Source organism: Aegilops tauschii, chromosome 6 (assembly GCF_002575655.3).
Source record: "Aegilops tauschii subsp. strangulata cultivar AL8/78 chromosome 6, Aet v6.0, whole genome shotgun sequence".
In the NCBI taxonomy this organism is placed as follows: Eukaryota; Viridiplantae; Streptophyta; class Magnoliopsida; order Poales; family Poaceae; genus Aegilops; species Aegilops tauschii.
In genome coordinates this window covers 452,850,737-452,869,414 of record NC_053040.3, presented here as the reverse complement: position 1 = coordinate 452,869,414, position 18,678 = coordinate 452,850,737, and the positions used below count along the sequence as shown (strand labels likewise).

Here is an 18,678-nt window from a genome sequence, read left to right as displayed (position 1 = left end):
CGATGGGGTGCGAGAGAGAAAATGCCTGTAGAGAGGGAAAAGAAGGTGTGTGCGCGTGAGAGTAGTCGACATCGAGAGAACGTGTTTGTTCGAGAGACACCGAGGAAGACTACTATATATCGATGGTGCATGTAGGCGGGAATTAAACGAAGGGATGGTCTTATTGGTTTCGGGGATATAGGGGAAGAGTGAGGGGGTAGCTACAAGGAGATTGTTAAGTGTGAGTGTGTGTTTTACCCATCCAGGCGGAAGTTATGTGCACACAAAAAGAGAACGATTCGATATGGCGTTAGGGTTGAGGGTAATTAACTACGTATGGAGACATAGAGACCTTCAACGTGCATGTGTGAGAGATATACATGTATATGTGGGATGTGTGTGTGCGCGCGCGCGCATGATCGAGATAAAAGAAAGAAGACATAAGTCATAAGCTAAGATCAACGACATGGGAGAGACGGATCGGTATGACAATATGCATGCATGCGAGAATGCAGGGAAGAAGGCCCGACAATTGAGCATGTGTTTTTTTCTTTAAGAGATAGTGGCGTGGGCTGGAGCATGCATCCATGGCGAGCAGAGGGAGTGAGGCACAACGCTTGTGCAAAAGAGATCAACCTATAAATGAAAGAAGGTTGATGGAGAAACAGATAAATAGAAAGATAAAGATGCTAGCTAGTGTGCGTTAGAGATAGCACTCGAGTGGATCAGAAGGCTGAGTTATGGGTGTGGGTGTGAGAGAGATGAAGAAAGGGTGCATGTGACTCACATACAAACAAATATCGAAGAGAAATGAGATCCCGAGAGACGGAGTTTTGTGTCTGCGAGAGAGAAAGATATTTCAAAACGAGAGTGATAGCTAGAGAAACATATGAGGGAACGCAAGATATCTCTAGGGAGAGAGAGTGTGTGTGAGAGACATACAAGAGAACAGTGGAGAAATATGAGACCCTGGGGGACAGAGTTTGTGTTTGTGTGTGAGAAAGAGATATTTAAGAGGAAGAGTCGTAGGTTCTCATACCTAAGGAGCGAAAGACATCTCTGTATAGGGGGTGTGCGAGTGGCACACAGGGGAATAATAGAGAGAAATGAGACCCCGGAAGACAAAGTTTTGTGTTTGTGTGAGAGAAAGAGATTCCACATGGAGAATCATAGTTAGAGACACATAGCAGGGAGCGAGATATACTTAGAGAGAGATAGAGTGATGAAGGTCGAGGGAGAGAGTACCATCAGTGTGTTACGAAGATAAAAGATCATTGTCGACATACAGGTAACACGAGAGATACCCGAGAGACGATGAACGCATATAGGTCTAAAGAGATAGTCCTATATAAGCATGAGTGATAGTTATATGACGAATATCTAGATTAAATGGGATTCAAATATTTAAACTGGAGATCACGACATCGATAATATCATAATGCAAATTGGTGTATCAAACATGCATATTCATTTGAATTTGGGGACACATGTAATGTTATATAGTTTATCAATATTGGTGATCCATAGATTCTTTATTTAGAAACAATGCATGGTTTATATGCAGTTAATGTCTAAATGGGATTACACTATATGTTGCGTGTGTAAAACACATTATATATGTTTGAGAAGTAAAAAAACGCATGAAACACACATTAATTGGAGACAGTTAGCGAGGAATGCATACATTGGATTTCAACATAAAGTGGTTTCAAATATTTGAAAATCCAAATTGATGGATACAACCTTATGAATCTGAGATCATGCGATTTGTAAACCATATTTATGTATAAAGGGTGTTGTGCTTTTGAAAGTATATATAAAAAATGATGTATATAGAATTTTATTCCAATCGAAAATGGATCCCCGCCCGAAAAAAATAGAATACAAACGGGATTCGAATTGAGTTGGCACGGTAAACGTGCACTCTGCAAAATTTGAACAAAGCGGGGAAAGTCGCAGTAACCGCCCGAAACCAAAATCTGCGAGATGGAAATTACTACTGCCTATCCCTGCCACGCAAAGCCTATCTGCTCGATTTCTATAGGTTTCGATAGGGGTAGGTTTGTAATTTCACTCAAACGTGACATAACCGCCTCTCACCCGGATTCATACACGGTGGGCGCCAAAACACAGTGTGTCCTCGGCCGAAATCGACTCCCTCCCCGATTCATACACGGTGGGCGCCAAAAACAAACTCTCATCGGCAAATATTTGGTGTATGCGAGATTACCGTCCTATCCCCAACCGACTAATATTGCTGTGATGTAGGAAATTTGAAACGGGGGCTAAGTTTGTAAATTTCCTCGCATTTGAGACAAGCGCGCCGTGAAGACATGGTTCCCCCCTTCCTCTCCACCTCCATTTCCCCATTCGTACTTCGTGTGCGCCAAAACACCCTCTCCACCCCAGCCTCCTCCGTCCGCACCCCATCCACTGCCATCCTCCTCCACCATGCCGGCGCTGATACCCCGACGTCGCCGTCCATTACAAGAGATCGACCTCTCTCATCCACGGCTTCGGACCGGGATCCTTGCATCCCGTCCTCTCGCTCCATCCCCACCGTCGTCCACCTTGCCGGCGCCGCTCCTACGACCGTCTCGTCCACCGCGCCCCGCCACCACCGTCTACCCTCCTAGATCTGCTTCCACGCCGCCGACAGCCATCGCTACCGCAGCACCGTCAAATTCTCAGCAGATGCATGCACGGCGCCGCACCAGAGGCGGTACTCTTTCGTATCTGCTCAACTTATTTATCGCAGCAAGAAAATAGATCACCACTACTTTACTCTGATTTCTTGTCCATCAGTTACTTGCTAGTTGAAAGCAAACATTGGTTGCGAAGTTGCCTTTGTCCGGTTTGCACCTTCAGATCCGCCATGGCACGCTCAACACTATACTCCCAATGCTTATGGTTCTCCCCTTTTATATTCCACACCAGTTAAATCACAGTAGACTAAATTTCAAAATTGGGTCAGTCGATTTTTCAGAGCTCGCCGGAGTTCGCCGGTGCGAACGAAGGGGTTCGGGTGGGGACTTTGGTTGTGGGGGCGGTGGTGGGGCCTCGCCGAACAAAGAAAACTCGACGCGGGTGGGGGCGGGGATGGGGGGTGGGGGTGGCGGAAGAATCAGAGACGAGGGAGAAGAAGGGTTAGGAGACGTAGGATCTTCATCCAACCGCCTGAAATGGTCGACTGACCCAAATGACAAAAGTCATGCGACTTGCATGCAGACATGCCTTTATATTCAGTACCATCATCGTACCTGCTTAGCACTGCTCCTGAATCCATCAAGCTAAACAACGTGCCTCTCATAATTCCAAACTTGTTGCTCAAGTACGAATTTGATATGATGCTGATATTACTAAAACAGATAACATTTAATTGGTCAGCTAATGTTCCTACTTTACTTTCGAAAAAGCACGTGCACCAAATATAGAGAGACAGCAGGGAGTTGCTTTCTTAGTGCGCTCTGGTTCATCATGTGTGGGCACTGCGCAACGAACATTTTATTATCCAAATTTATTTGCTCTTCTTTAGCATGTTCCTCTTCCGTTCTTCTTTAATAAGTACTCTCTCCATTCCTAAATACAAGTCTTTGTATAGATTCCACCATGGACTACATATGGAGCAAAATGAGTGAATCTACACTCTAAAATGTATCTGGATACATCTGTATGTGATCCATAGTGGAAATCTCTACCAAGACTTATATTTTGGAACGGAGGGAGTATGATAGTAGTACAATATGTTCCTTGTAATGAAGATGAGCAGGGACATTTGCAGTGTAGAGGTCTATACGGTCGGTTGGTATGGACACTTTGAACACTTCGGGGCTCTTTGATTCGTAGGATTTTGTAAACATGGGAATAGGATTTGTAGTGGCCTGCCCACTTGAATCCTATAAGAATAGCAAGGAAATGCGGGGAGCTGTGTCGCCTTTGAGAGTTACACTGATATTAACAGTACCGCACCTTCAGTTGAAGAGAGCTGGTATCTGAAGCCTTTCTACCCGTACCGGCAATACTAGCACATATATTCCAGCAAGTTTCACTTTGCTGATTTTACTCTGATGCTTACGGTTTTCCCGTTATATCTACACTATGATCTGTGTAGCTGCTTTGTGTCGCACTAGCAGCAGTCCACTCTTGAAGCTAAACACTGCAATGACTTACAAAATTGGCACCAAGGCATTGAGTGCCATTCTGGATGCAATGAAACTCATACGCTCCCCACATGTTGACTCTTGTTCAGAATATGATCCTAATGACTCTTGTTCAAAATTGCCACATATAGAGAGACAGCATGGAATTGCATTTATTTGGGCGCTGTGATTCATCATGAGTGGGCAACCAACATTGTATGCAATTAAGCGAAACCTCAAGAATATGCTTCCTCTTCTGTTCTTTAACATGTTTCTCTTTTGTTATTCTGTATTTAGTACGTACAGTATGTTCGGGAGCAGGGACATCTGCAGTCAACAGCTGATAGAGCTGGCATGTACTTGATCGATAGGCTTTCAATTACTAGCGGCAATACAACATCGTATTTTCAAGCCAGTTCCACTTTCCCGATTTACTCCCTCCGTTCCTAAATATTTGTCTTTCTAGGCATTTCAACAAGTGACTACATACGGAGTAAAAGGAGTGAATCTACACTCTAAAATATGTCTACATACATCCGTATGTGATATTCATTTTAAATGCCTAGAAAGACAAGTATTTAGGAACGGAGGGAGTATATATCATGGTTATGGTGTACCCCTTTTATGTATACTATGATCTGCCTAGTTGTTGTGTGCTCTTGTTATCATGGTTTGGCAATAAACTCTCTATACAGTATATTTTGAACCTATCATCTGCCAACTATCCTTACTTTTGGAGCCTATTTTTTTGTGTACTTGTGCCAGATTATATAATGCACGCACCATATTACAGCACACATGAGCTCTCTCATCAGAATCCAGTGATAGCACACAAGTGTTTACAGGGGCGCCCCTATATTAGAATATCCTCTGCATTACAAAGATAATCTCACGACTATTTATGTTTTCATGGTTCTTGGATATTATACGTAATTACTGTGAATATCAGAATCCGTGCATCAGAAGAATATTGTGGAACACTGCAATGACTTACAAAATTGGCACCAAGGCATTGAGTGCCATTATAGATGCAATGAAACTCATACGCTCCCCACCTGTAGATTCTTGTTCAGAATATGATCCTAATGACTATTCTAACCTCGAGGAGTCAAAGGCAGATGGCCTGTCATGTTCACCCATCAAGGTGCCTGCTCTAATTTGGGAAGGTTTTATTGATTGCGTGTATCTTGCATATGTTGTCTTGCATTTCTTCTACTTTGTTGCACCGTCATCTGCTTAGTTTACTCATCATATATGTCGAGATGTCATGCCCATTCATTATCAATACATATTCCATCTGTCATCATACCATGTTTTTTCACTCAAATGTTGTTCTTGTACATCAGACATCAAAAAGGAAGAGGGTGATTGCCGAACATGAAGGAGCACCAGCAAAGTCCTTGAAAAACGTGGTTGTGCCGGAGAAATCAGACAGCACCCCACTTATATTGGTTGTACAACCAGTGACACAAAACGTAGAACCGACTCCAGCAGACTGTACCCATACTTGACTGGCCACACCACTAGCCCCACCACACAGGACCTGCACTCCAACAAAAGATATGTTGATTTCAGTTGCCATAGCACCAGCCGTACCACAGAAAAATCCCACTCCAGCAAAAAATACAGCAAGTCCACCGGCCGAAGACCTATCCCAACTGCAGAGACGGCCAATTCCTGAAGATTGGAACCCCATTCCAGTTATTCCCAGTTTAAAAGACAATGCTTTCAATGTTGTTAGGGACTACGTGCATATATTCTCATCATTGGAAGATTATAGTGAAGACAAACACCATTTTCACATCTTCCTGTCCCACTTACGTGTAAGTGCTATTATTCATGGTGATTATTTTCCTATTTTCTGCTGATTGAACACATCAATGATTTACATTACATTGTTGTAAGTAGGCGAGGGTCAATCTGGATAGTCATGACGAGCAAAGCTTGCTTGCGCTTTTTAAGGAAGCATTGCAGCAGTATTGATGTTACCTGGGGAAATCATACTTTGATGACAAGTCTATAAACGAATTTCTGATGAAGTCTCCTGTGCTAAATTTAGAAGACATTGAATGGAAAAACCTTATTATGCACTGGTCTCGTTCCCGAGGATGAGGTACTGTCTATGATATCACATGACAATTTGAACTTCTACTTTTCCGTATGTGCCTTACGGATCTTTTTTGCAGGAAATCTGCTTGAAAAAGAATTCCGGTTTGAAAAGAACGACAGGATATCGCAAATATGCTGCCCGCTGCTTTGCTCTTGTTAGTACCTGTTGTCCTGTATCACTGTACTTGCATACATACCTAATTCATTATGTGACAGCAGTATGCATGATAGCTTGCTTATCAATTGTTCGCTCTAAATTATCTGATCTGTATGAATGGTTACATTAATGTAGAATATATCCAATGCCAATGAAATTTTTTAGCTCTCCATTGTTCTTGTAAGTACCTATTGTCCTTTATCAGTGTACTTATATTGACAAGTAGTTGTTCATGTATCATCACTCTCCAGCTTATTTTCTTTTGCCCTCCATTTTCTACACATAAGATCTATATCTACTATTACCATAAGGTTGGATAACACCGATGGTACTGAAAAAGTTTAGCTCTGCATTGCTCTTGGATGTACCTTTTGCCTGTATCGCTGTACTTACATTTATAGCTACTTGGTTATGTAGCATCACTCTTCATCTTATCTTAAATATTCTCCATTTTTTCTTATATTGTCACATCTATATTTACTCTTAACAAAATGTAGAATAAAGGCAATGCTTATGAAGAAGATTCTGTGGTAAACTTCTTGAATTGTCCCCCCCCCCCAATCAGCATGGACAAAGGCTTTATAGAGCCTGCCTTCACCAATAATGTAAGTTTGTCCTTCTCAAGCCTTCAAACTTTGTTGTGTATATTTGGTTAGGCATGACTGCAACAGCTGTTTATTTTTGGTGTTTGCATCAAATTGCATGTTTAAAGTTTATTATGTACTCCAGTTCATAAACAAAAGTTTGTCCTTCTCAATTTAAGTTTTCAGTTGTACAACCAAGTTCCTTCTTCATACCATGTAAATTAAACTATACAGAGCAAGTGATCTTATTTTGCCAATCTGAAATGGGATAAATTGATAGCACACTAACTAATGATACTTATGAGTTCTTGATCTGTAATCCAGTGGTGTTGTGAAGCTGCCAACTCCTTCACAATGTCATTTCCTGTCATGTCTTAATCTGAACAATACCATATTGTGTTAATGCTATTTTAAACTGTGTCACTTTATTTGTCAGTAAGAAATATGATGAATTGTCAGCACTGATACTTATATGTGCAAAACTTGTCATCTGTCTGCTTGTTTATCTTTTAGAGTGAGGAGGATATAAGTTTCAAACAAGTGCAGTCTCACCAGCTTGCTCAGCTGCTTGCGCTGCAGCTCTCGAGCAGGGCTAACCTTTCTTGAACTCTATTGAAATGTTGTCGGTTTTGTATATTATTTTGTCGGCGTGTTTAGTTGCACTGGTGGCGGTCTTTGATGCCCAGTGGATGTAATATGCCATAATTTCTTTATTGTATAGTCTAGGTTTTTTTCTTATTCACGATGCTGCAGTTATTTTACTGTATATATATCATGTCTTCGTAGTAAACCGGCCAAACCATACAATTACGGTACATAATCGAGCCGTCATGCAAATCACCATGTATGATCTGCATCATGGGCCCGTCATCTTGGTCCGTTAACAGGCCTAAATGTAAACTAGCCCACTAGTAGATTCGGGCCTTTAAGGGCATCTTCAATGCAGGGCGCCTGTAGAGGTGCTTAGGAAAATAAAATAAATATCCTAGAATTAAAAGCTAACCTTAGCGCCTACTGCTCCAACCCTAAACGCTAATCACGGGCGCTAAAATAACCTGCCGCCGCACTCGACGCTTTACCTCGCACGGCAAAACAAAGCCAAGCGCTCGACTCCCTATTTTGCGTCGATGCCGCGTCGAGCGCCAGGATTTGAGCGCTTAACTGAACGATCGGCCAGGATAACAATCCTGGCGCCTTGCCTTAGCGCCCCGTGTTGGACATGCTCTAATAGGCCGAGTAAACCGCCGGCCCTATTTTTCCAAGAAAACTCAATGGGCCTTTAGGAGGCTGAAAAGTAGGTTGGGCCTGAAACGTGCCAAACAGCTCACGGGCCGGCAGCAGGCCGAAATAGACCCCGACCCATGAATGTGCCAATCAAATCATGGGCTTATAATAGGCCAAAATTGTCTCGGTCTTTATTTGGCCCAATCAGATTATCGGCTGCGAGCAGGCCGGATGCAAATCGGGCCGTAGTTAGGCCCAACTATATGATGGGCTTTTAACAGGCTAAAATTAATATAGGGACGAAATGTTAAACGGGCCCTTAACAGGCCGAAACTAATATCAAGCCGAATTACTAAATGGGCCTTTAGCAAGTGGGCCCAAAAGCATAGCGTCTAGTTGACGGGCCGAATCTAATATGGGCCATAATTTAGCCCAAAGCCTCTTAAAGGGCCAGACCTGATCTGGGCTGGCCCATTATGGCCCACAAGATTTTGTGGGCCTTTACCTGGTCCAGCCCATTATGGTCCGTAAAATCTTATGGGCCTTTAGTTGGGCCGGCCCATTTAAACTTTATGGGCCACTTTTGGGCCGGTCCACGTGTTAACATATCATAGGCGCATCTCGCCCATTGGATGAGTGACACCTGTGCCAACATGGAGCTGACACGTGTTTCCTACAGCCAATGATTATTTTACACGTGGAAAATCCCTATTGGTCCGGGTTGTTAACGGGTTATCGGATCCAAAACCGGACATGATAACTTAACGGCGTTTCGTTACGGTGAATGCCACGTGTCGGCCACCCTTGACGAAAGCACTTCTATGACGCGCGATTTATCGTCATGAAAGTGGACACTTCCGTGATGATAATTTTGGTAACGTCATGGAACACTTCTACGACAGCACAGGTATGACTATCTTGATTCTGTCATAAATTTGTCATGGATGTACATGCATAACAGAAAACGCGACCTACTGTGACAAACACGTATCATCACGAAAGTGTATTTTTTTAGTGCATGTAACTATATAACAAAAAAACCTGACACATCACTTAGCATGGCAGTCAACATACCTCATCCTCTTGGTTAGTCCAAACGATTTATCTGATGAGCCTTAACTCACTACGTGCACTCATCGTTGTGATCCATTTTCTGCAATCACAATAAAAAATACTTCCTCTATCCCAAAATAAGTGTCTTAACCTTAATACAACTTTACACTAAAGTTAGTATAAAGTTGAGACACTTATTTTGGGACGAAGGGAGTAGAAGTTAAACATCCCATACTCAAATTGTTCAAACAGTAATTCAGAAATGAATGCATGGTGTTAAATAATACCGAGCCGAAACTCAAGTAAGCTAGGTGTTAGCTTAGGTCTGAAGTATGAACAACTCATCTAGCTTAACATAACAATTTAATAGGTTCAGATTCTATTCCTGTCAAATCTGAATATAAATACCGAGCCGAAACTCAAGTATCTGTTTGGTTCATCATACTTCTCACTGCACACTATCAGTGCAGAGAAACCTGGCAGAGCCACCATTTGTCACTATAGGAAGCAGCTTGCCTACGAATGGCTCTTGACATTAACATGCCATGGCAGTAACTCCGTATGCTTCCAGTATGTTCTCCAGGATTACCAATTTTTTAGAAAAATAAACCGAAACAGGGGCATGTATCGCTGATTAGCTGAAACATAATGCAAAATACATAAAAACAGAGAAAGTAGTTGGTTTAATGCCTCCGGTTATATAGTTTCAGTTTTGGTCATTTTCTTTCTCTACTATAGACCATTCTTTTCTAAATTATATATATGTGTCTGCTACTCCTAAGATAGTTGTTAAATCTGATCTGCAGTTTCTAGAATATGTGGATGACTGAACCATGTCAAGATTTGGCCTCGTGTACGCTATCTTCTATTTCTAACCATGGAACATTGTGGTACCTTTGGAACGCTAGCGACGGCCACTAAAACTTTCATGAACCTAAACTGATAACTACTGATAAGCGTATAGCGAGAATTTGGTATCCTAATACAGTGAGTTCCATTCTTCCCTGAACAATGTTGACCTCATTTTTTCGTGGGTGGCATTGACTAATTTCTCATTTGTTAGATGATGATGACCTCATCTCACTATTTTACTTTTATGGAAATAACATGATGAGCATTGAAAATGACTGTGAGTGAATCCCCACCACCACCTAACTGAAAAAGTTCATCAATGTTATACGAACAAAGCACCATCTAAAGGAATTTATAAGGAATGTCTCAGTAGTAATGTGACTCGGCAAACACTATGTGCTACAAGCCTACAAATCTCAATCAAGCATGTGCTTCATATATACTTACTGTGGATTATATAAAAAGCAAAGAGATTAAACTTGCACTGGGCTCTGAAAACCTCGACATCATATCAGATCAAATCAAACAAAAATACAGAGTCTACTTGGTCAACCCCAACTGCTTTTTACGCATGATGACACACTGGCAAGCACGCGACAGTATTTTTTTGATTTTTTATCGACCACTCCACTCCACTCGCTGGACTTGACTTGCATAGCCAGTAGAGTACATCTTTTATGTCTTTCGTCACTACATCGGCTTCCTAGCCCGCAAGCAAACGGCATAAATATCATATGAACAGATGTATACTACTCCCTCCGTTCCTAAATACTTGTCTTTCTAGGCATTTCAAATGACTATCACATACGGATGTATGTAGACATATTTTAGAGTGTAGATTCACTCATTTTACTCCGTATGTAGTCACTTGTTGAAATGGCTGGAAAGACAAGTATTTAGAAACGGAGGGAGTATTAAGACTTTGCAAGAACGCGTCCAAGAACACGAGGGTTCTGCACCTGGTCTCCCGGTCCTCCGCGATGGTGGCGAGGGTGTGGATGAGGCGCGGGTTGGGGTTGGCCTTCTGCTCGACGACCCGCGAGATCAGGGCCTACGCATGGTCCAGTGGCGCGTCCTCGTCGTCCTCCGCCGCCTCCGTCTCCTCCTCCTCGTCGTCCTCCTCCGGCTCGGCTGCTGCCACGGGGGTCGGCCGCCGGCTGCTCTGGCTCCGTCAGTGCGGGCTCAAGCGGCAAGGCTGGCGGGCTAGGGTTAGGGTTGCGTGCGGGAGCGGCGCTTGGGGCGGAGGGCTGGCTAACGGTGGCGAGCGAAAGAGAAAGAGCGAAGTGAGGGAGAAGGTGGGGGCGGGGCGAGCCAGGATCAGGGGAGGAGATGGGGGCGCGGCGGGCGCCGGGAGCCGGGGAGGAGGTCGGGGGCTGGCGGCGAAGGGATCTGGAGGGCCGACTCGCTCGTGCGTGCGAGTCGTGGAATTTTTTTCGTGGGTTTTTTTCGTAGGTCTTTTTTCGCTGGTTTTTTGTTGAGGCATGTGCGAGGCGTGCGAGGGGCCGGAGGCATCGCTCCCTGCTTTTGTTTGGTTTTTTGTGTACGGGTGGGAGGAAGGACGTAGGACGAAAAAAACCATCTCCGATGGGACGAAAATTGACCGGCGGAGACTACCAACTGTTCCATTAGGAGTAGAGATCGGTTTTTTCTTGAGGGGTCCTATGTGCGTATTTTTTGTTTGTTTGAGAAAAGCTTGCTAGGCCTTTATTGATTAGCTAAAATCTTTGCAGGGATTATAACTGAGCAGTGGGGAGTACCCAACCACAAATGCCTCCCTACCGGGAGAGAAACACCATACCTAGCAAGCCTATAAGCTTCATAATTTGCAGCTCGAGGTTCAAAAGAAAAATTACATGAAGTAAACGAAAGAGACGTTTGTAAAATCTCTCTAATAATAATATCATAGTACCCTTCAGCTAGGTGTTGTATGTGATGTACCATCTGCTTGCAATCAGAAGCAACTTGGAGGTGTACCATTCCCAGGTCTTGCGCCAAAGACAGACCTTCCTTGCATGATATCGCCTCTAGCATCGAAGGATCAATCATTTCCTGAATAACCAGCATGGCAGAGCTTAGGTACTCACCATCCCTGTCCCGACAAATAGCAGCAGTTGTACCCACATTACAATTAGTGGAGGCCCCAACATCAACATTGATCTTTATAAACCCTTCAGCCGGCAGGATCCAAGTAAAATTCTGGCGAGCTTGATCTGGTATTGTCCTCGTAGAAGGTTCAGGCTGCTCTTCTAGTTGATCCAACTCAGCTATGAAGTTGACAACAAAATTGTGTGTTGCATGTGGACTCCTGCCTTACACCCTCACTACGAACAAATGAACCAGGCTAATGGGCCGGCCCATTACTGGCTCCCCTTAGGGGAGTCGAGCTACTTCTTGACAGGCGTCCCTATGTCTCGCATTAAGCGAGACAGGAGCGAACCACTCGCTGAAGGGACCCGCTAGTTGGGCCGGCCCACACGTGCGGGAAGCACCAGCCTGTTTTGCGTTTCGTTTTTCTTCACGTTTTTTGTTTTTTGTTTTTTTCTTTATTTTTTTACTTTTCTTTATACTTTAAAATATTCTAAATATACATATTACAAAAAACATTTCAAAAAAATGTTGAACAAGTATTTGAAAAAATGTTGATCACGTATATAAAAATGTTGAAAAAGTATTTCAAAAAATGTTGAACAAGTATTCGAAAAACATGTTGAACAAGTATTTGGAAAAATTTTGAACAAGTATTCGAAAAACATGTTGAACAAGTATTTGAATTTTTTTGAACAAGTATATAAAAAATGTTGAACAAGTATATAAGAATGTAGAATGAAAAACAAAAGGAAACAAAGAAAAAAGAAAAAAAGAAAATTGAAAAATAATCAAAATAAACCAAAGGAAAAGGGAAATAAAAAAACTGAAGAAACAAATGAAAAACCCCGGAGAAGAAAAAAAGAAATAAAAATAAAATAAACAAAAGGAAATGAAGAAACAAAGAGCAAAAAGAATGAAAAAATGAAGAAAAAAAGAAAACAAAACAAAAAAGAAAAAAACTCAAAGAAAGACCGGCTTGAATTGCCTCAAGTACGACGCGCACCTACAACTTATCATGAACGTGACTTCGGCAGAGTGGTAGCACCACCCGCGGTCACCCCTGGAGACCAAGGATCGAACCCTGCTATATGCATGCGTGAATGGGCCAGCCAAATACGAAATGGGAGAGGAAAAACCTTCAGCGAGAGCAGCCTCTCGTCTCGCTTAATGCGAGAAATAGACGCGGCGTTTCATGACTCCGCCTATGCACGTGGCACAACGCTCATTAATGAGCTCCCCTATTAACGTAGAATAGAGAGCCCATGTTCATCACCCACATGCGTCAAATAGACGAGGAGACACACAGGGGCAAGTACAAAATGGGCCGGCCCAGTCATTCACTATAGCAGGCGACACATTGCGCAGCGACTCTTTTATCGCATTAAGCGAGACAGAAGTTTTGTGGGCTGGGATTAGATCCCGGGTGTCCCGGCTAATAAGGAGAGCGGCTAGCCACTGTGCTAGTATGCGACATTTTGATGAAATCTATGGCGCATTGTACTTGAGGCGACACGGTCTGCTTTATTTCCATTTTTCTCCTACTTGAAGCAAGTCAAGTCGGGTTTTTTTTTTGTTTTTTCCGTTTCCTTTTGTTTTTTTCTTCCCCGGGTTTTTTCATTTGTTTCTTCAGTTTTATTCATTTTATTTTTCCTTTTATTTATTTTGTTTAATTTTGGTTTCCATCTTTTTGGTTTTTCTGTGTTTCCTTTTATTTTTCATTCTACATTCTTATATACTTGTTCAACATTTTTCAAGTACTTGTTCAACAATTTTCCAAATACTTGTTCAACATTTTTATATACATGACCAACATTTTTTTAAATACTTGTTCCATATTTTTCAAAAACCCATTCAACATTTTTTTCAAAGACTTATTCAACATTTTTATATACATGATCAACTTTTTTTCAAATACTTGTTCAACAATTTTTTTCCAAATACTTGTTCAACTTTTTTTTCAAATACTTGTTCAACATTTTTATATACTTAATAAAAAAATTCAAATACACGATCAACAGTTTTTCAAATACTTTTTCAATATTTGCCAAATACTTGTTTAACATTTTTATATACATGATTGACAGTTTTTCAAATACATGTTCAACATTTTTCAAATACTTGTTCAACTTGTTTTAAAGGCTTGTTCATCATTTTTTAAATGTTTTTGAAGAGTGTTTTTTGTAATATATATGTTTATAATATTTTAAAGTATAAACAAAAGAAGAAAAGAAAGCAAAAAACAAAAACAAAAAATATGAAAAAGAACAAAACAGAGAACAGGCTGGTGTTTCCCTCGTGCGTGGGCTGGCGCAACTGGCGGCTCCTTTCAGCAAGGGGTTCGCTCCTGTCTCAGTTAATGCGAGACATAGGGGCGCCCAGCACATTGTAGCAGACGGTGTTGTACCAAACTAGGTACTTTTGCGAGCCGAGCCACTATAGCAAACCAGATTTTCTTTTTTTTCTTTTCGCACTTTCTCTTTTTTTATAGTTTCTATACTATAATTTTGATTATATATGGCAAACAATTTTTAAATACACATTGAACATTCTTTTAGACTTTTAGCATATGGAGAATAATTTCACAATATATTATTAGCATTTTTAAATAGAAACTAAACAATTTTTTAAATAGCATGAACTTTTTGTAATAAAAACAGAACATTTGTAAATATACATTGAATATTTTTGTTTTATAGTTTTAACATATTTTTAATATACGATGAACATTCTTCTAATACACGGTGAACTTATTGTGTAATATATGGTAAACATTTTCTTAATATATGGTGAACATTTTTGTAATACACGATGAACTTTTTGTGCAATTCACCATCTTTATGGCTTTAAAAATGTGAATTATTTAAAAATAATAAGAAAAGAGTAAGAAAAGAAAAGGAGAAAAAGGGAAAATAAAAAGAAGAAAAGGCAACAGAAAAATCTGCAAACAAAAAAAGGAGAAAAAAGCCGAACTGGGTCGGCCCAACCCGCCTTGCCAGTAGGCGTTGGGTCGTCTGTTGTTTACCGCGTGCAGGCGGCAAAATCGGATCTCCAGGGGTGTATGTGGCCTGTACCAATTTCTAATAGAAATCGCTTGCATACGACGACTAGCGGACCGGCCTATTAGTATGTTTTCTTCATTGCGCGTTGTAGGTTTGCTCTGCTCTATTTTTCTTCGGGTTTTTTTTTCTATTTCATTTTTTTACTTTGGTTCTATATGTTTTTTCACTGGTTTTCTTCGTTTTCTTCATTTTAAAATGGTTTTCTTTGTTTTCTTCATTTTACAATGGTTTTCTATGTTTTCTTATTTTACAATTGTTTCCTCCTTTCTGCTGCCAAGTTCAGCCAATAGGCTGCATTCTTGCGCGGCAACATTGTTGCGGAGAGTGGAGGAGTGGACGGCAAGCGGAGTGGAGGAGTGGACGGCAACATTGTCACCAACATTGTTGAGGGGACGCCAACCAGGATTTGGGTGATGCGGATGCGTCGTCACCAAACGTTTATAGCCGCAGATTGATGCTGCATGGCGGCAATCTGAATGAACACTTCAGAAAGTCTGAGTGAGTGGTCGTGCTATTAATGGACGAGTGGTTACCTGTCACGTCGCCCCGCTTATTGGTGATTGATCAAAAAATGAGATGCGTCTACATGCAACATGCTGCTTTAAAGTCGTCCGTGGCACGAGGAGAAAGAAGCTAAAAATTTCCTCCCGCACTTGCAACCCCCCTAGTCTCCGAATACGAAGGTTGCAATGTCATTTATAAAGCGAGCTCCACAAATTATGATGCTCAAAAGCCATATAAAGACTACCCCTATGCTAGAATGTGATTTTAAAAAAGAATGACTGTATTATGGTTATTATAGCGATCGAAATAATATAGAAAATCCGCTAGGGTTGCTCTTAATTGGGTCGATCTGGTCCGATGATCAATAACGCAGACGATTTTTCCAAGTGATGCGATCGCGTATGTGCATACGCATCTCTCGTGTGAGTGGTACACGATCCAAGGATTTTTTGATTACTGGGTACTGCTACCTCGGATCGATCTCTTATTAAAATCGTGAAGGCAATGTACCATCTAACGCGTTTGCCATTATTTCGTGTCCAAACATCTGAAAGACTATTGCTAGAGCGCGGTTGTCTGCAAAAGCCTTGAAGCCCGGTCCGTTTTTCGGACTGAGATCCAGTGCCTTTATCAAGTGAAGTCACGCTGCAATTTTACCTTTTTAATCTCCATCTAATCTACATCCTACGGTCCAGATCACACAAGGGGAAAGGTTCTCAACACTTAGCAGTTTTCAGCATAGCTTTTGTGTAGATGATTACTCAACATTGACACTTATTGCTGTAGCATTCGGACATTATGCGCTGCAGCCTTTTAATATCAAGTTCTACTGGATTTAGTGTCAACTGCAATTGATTTATTCCACTTTGATTGCATAATGCACTACTGTATAACCAAACCAAATTTTGTTTTATAGTCTGCTCATGAGTATCTGCAGTTCTTTATTTTTTGGGTTTCAATCTGTTCAAATAAAACTGAGTTCAAGTGCCACTGCATCGTTGTTTGCAGTTTATTGATGTTTGCTGCTATCCTGAAAACTGCTAAGTGTTGAGAGCCTTTCCCCTTGTGTGATCTAGACCGTGGGATGTGAATTGGATGGAGATTAGCAGGGTAAAGTTGCAGCGTGACTTCACTTGATAAAGGCACTGGATCTCAGTCCCCGTTTTTCACTCTGCTATAACATGGCTCAACATCTTTATGAGCTTCTTCTTCCTGTCCGGCGACATACGAGCTGGACAAAGCTGCGCCCTCACCAGCGGAACAGGAAGCTGATCGAGCCGAAGACGGCCAAAGCAAGCGACCTTGTCGGAGGTTAAGTAGTGGACGATGGAGAAGATGGAGATCATGTGGGCTCCTGTCTCGTTTTTATCTTAAGACATTGCTGGTCCTTTCGCACACTATACATTATTTTTGTGTTCACCCGCAAAAAAAAAGTCAGTGCAGCTTGGTGGGCTCACCGTGGTCGTCTGAAGCAACTCGGACAATTATACTTCTTCACTGAAAAGGTGGTCGTTGGGCAAGCTCGTCTGGTCCAAGGAAGGTGGCGGCGGCGAGCTTTTTCACCGCTCCGGTGGGATGGCGATCAAGGCTATGGTCCGGGTGACGGGCAGCTGATGGCGGTTGGTGTGTTCTACAATGGTGATGCATCTTCGTGGCAATCCATGTCCCCTCCAGCTTGGTGAGAGGGGATGGAGTCCCCCTCCCCGACATCGACATCGACATCGACATGGTGGCGGTGATGTGAGCATGATTATGCGAGCTCTGACTATGTTAAGCGGCGTGGATGTCCTATCTCGCGCCACGTCTTCTTTGACGATCTCGTTTGACAGCTTGCATCCCACACTGTGGTCAATGTCGAAGGAGACGACGATATCTAAGGTTTTGCTTTGCGAGGTTAGGCATTTGTGCTTGTCGTCCCGCGCGAGGTCAACTCGATGTCCATCGATGTTTCGTCTCCAGGCAGTTGTGCCTGCCATTTGTTGCGTTTATTCGTGTTGTGTGTGTTGTGCTATTATCCATAAGGCTCCAGGTCTCATCAACATTTCCCGTATTAAAAAAAGGCGCATGCGGCGTCACCGTAGCACGTATCCAAACTTATTTTCTTGGATGGGAACATAGCCAAACGTTTAGTGCACACGGTACACGTAGTGTGCATATATGCAACATGACATTATTGCATGGTTGTCCCCTTCCAAGATAATGGGCGCTCAATAAATGTGAAGCAGCGAGCAGATACACTACACCATCCATTTTGGCAAAATCCTAGCTGCATTAGAGAAGATGGGGCCGTGTCCAGTTGTCTTTGAACCAACTCCTCCTCTTTTAGAAAGCACGCACCGCTTTTCCCTTCACATTTTCAGGTGGTTCGTACTGATCCATTATATTGTTCTAATCTGGTGTTTTGCTCTACCTACACACCACTCAAAAGGTTACTTGCGCGGGGTTTGTTCACACGACATGGATTGCTTATTCATGTGGAATGGATGCATGTACTTCGATGAAATTTTAACTCATGTAGGGGGTCTTTTGTACAAAATATTGGACACGGTACCATCTTCTTCAATCAATAAAATTGAACACGCGAACCAACCTGTGGTTGGATTAGAGGGACTGTGGTATTCCCAGCCCACCAGGGTTCAAATCCTGGTGCTCGCATTTATTCCTGGATTTATTTCAGGATTTTCGGTGATGCACATTCAATGAGAGGAGACGTTCCCGTCGACGACGAGGTGCCTACGGTTACTTCATAAATTTCAAGATGATATGCCGACTCAGTCTTTCGAAGGTGCTCATAGGGATAGGTTATGCGTGTGTGCGTTCATAGGGGTGTGTGTATGCGCGTGTATATGAGCGCTTGCGTCTGTACTGTGTTCAAAAAAAATTAAACACCCCCTCACATCTCAGTTGTGAAACAAGGGTACCACGGCCAA

At 42.2% G+C, this 18,678-nt stretch overlaps 1 long non-coding RNA gene across 2 annotated transcripts; it reads right to left on the bottom strand.

The window, feature by feature from the left end:
• Positions 1-5,371: 5,371 nt before the first annotated feature.
• LOC141026287 (uncharacterized) lies at positions 5,372-11,490 on the bottom strand. Of its 2 annotated transcripts, XR_012188143.1 has the most exons (3): positions 11,057-11,490; positions 9,267-9,438; positions 5,372-5,661 (listed from the first exon to the last, which is right to left on the bottom strand). It is a non-coding gene; the product is annotated as an uncharacterized lncRNA (long non-coding RNA). The 2 variants fall into 2 exon arrangements; XR_012188142.1 differs by lacking the exon at positions 11,057-11,490 and having other exon boundaries at positions 9,267-11,050.
• Positions 11,491-18,678: the final 7,188 nt, after the last annotated feature.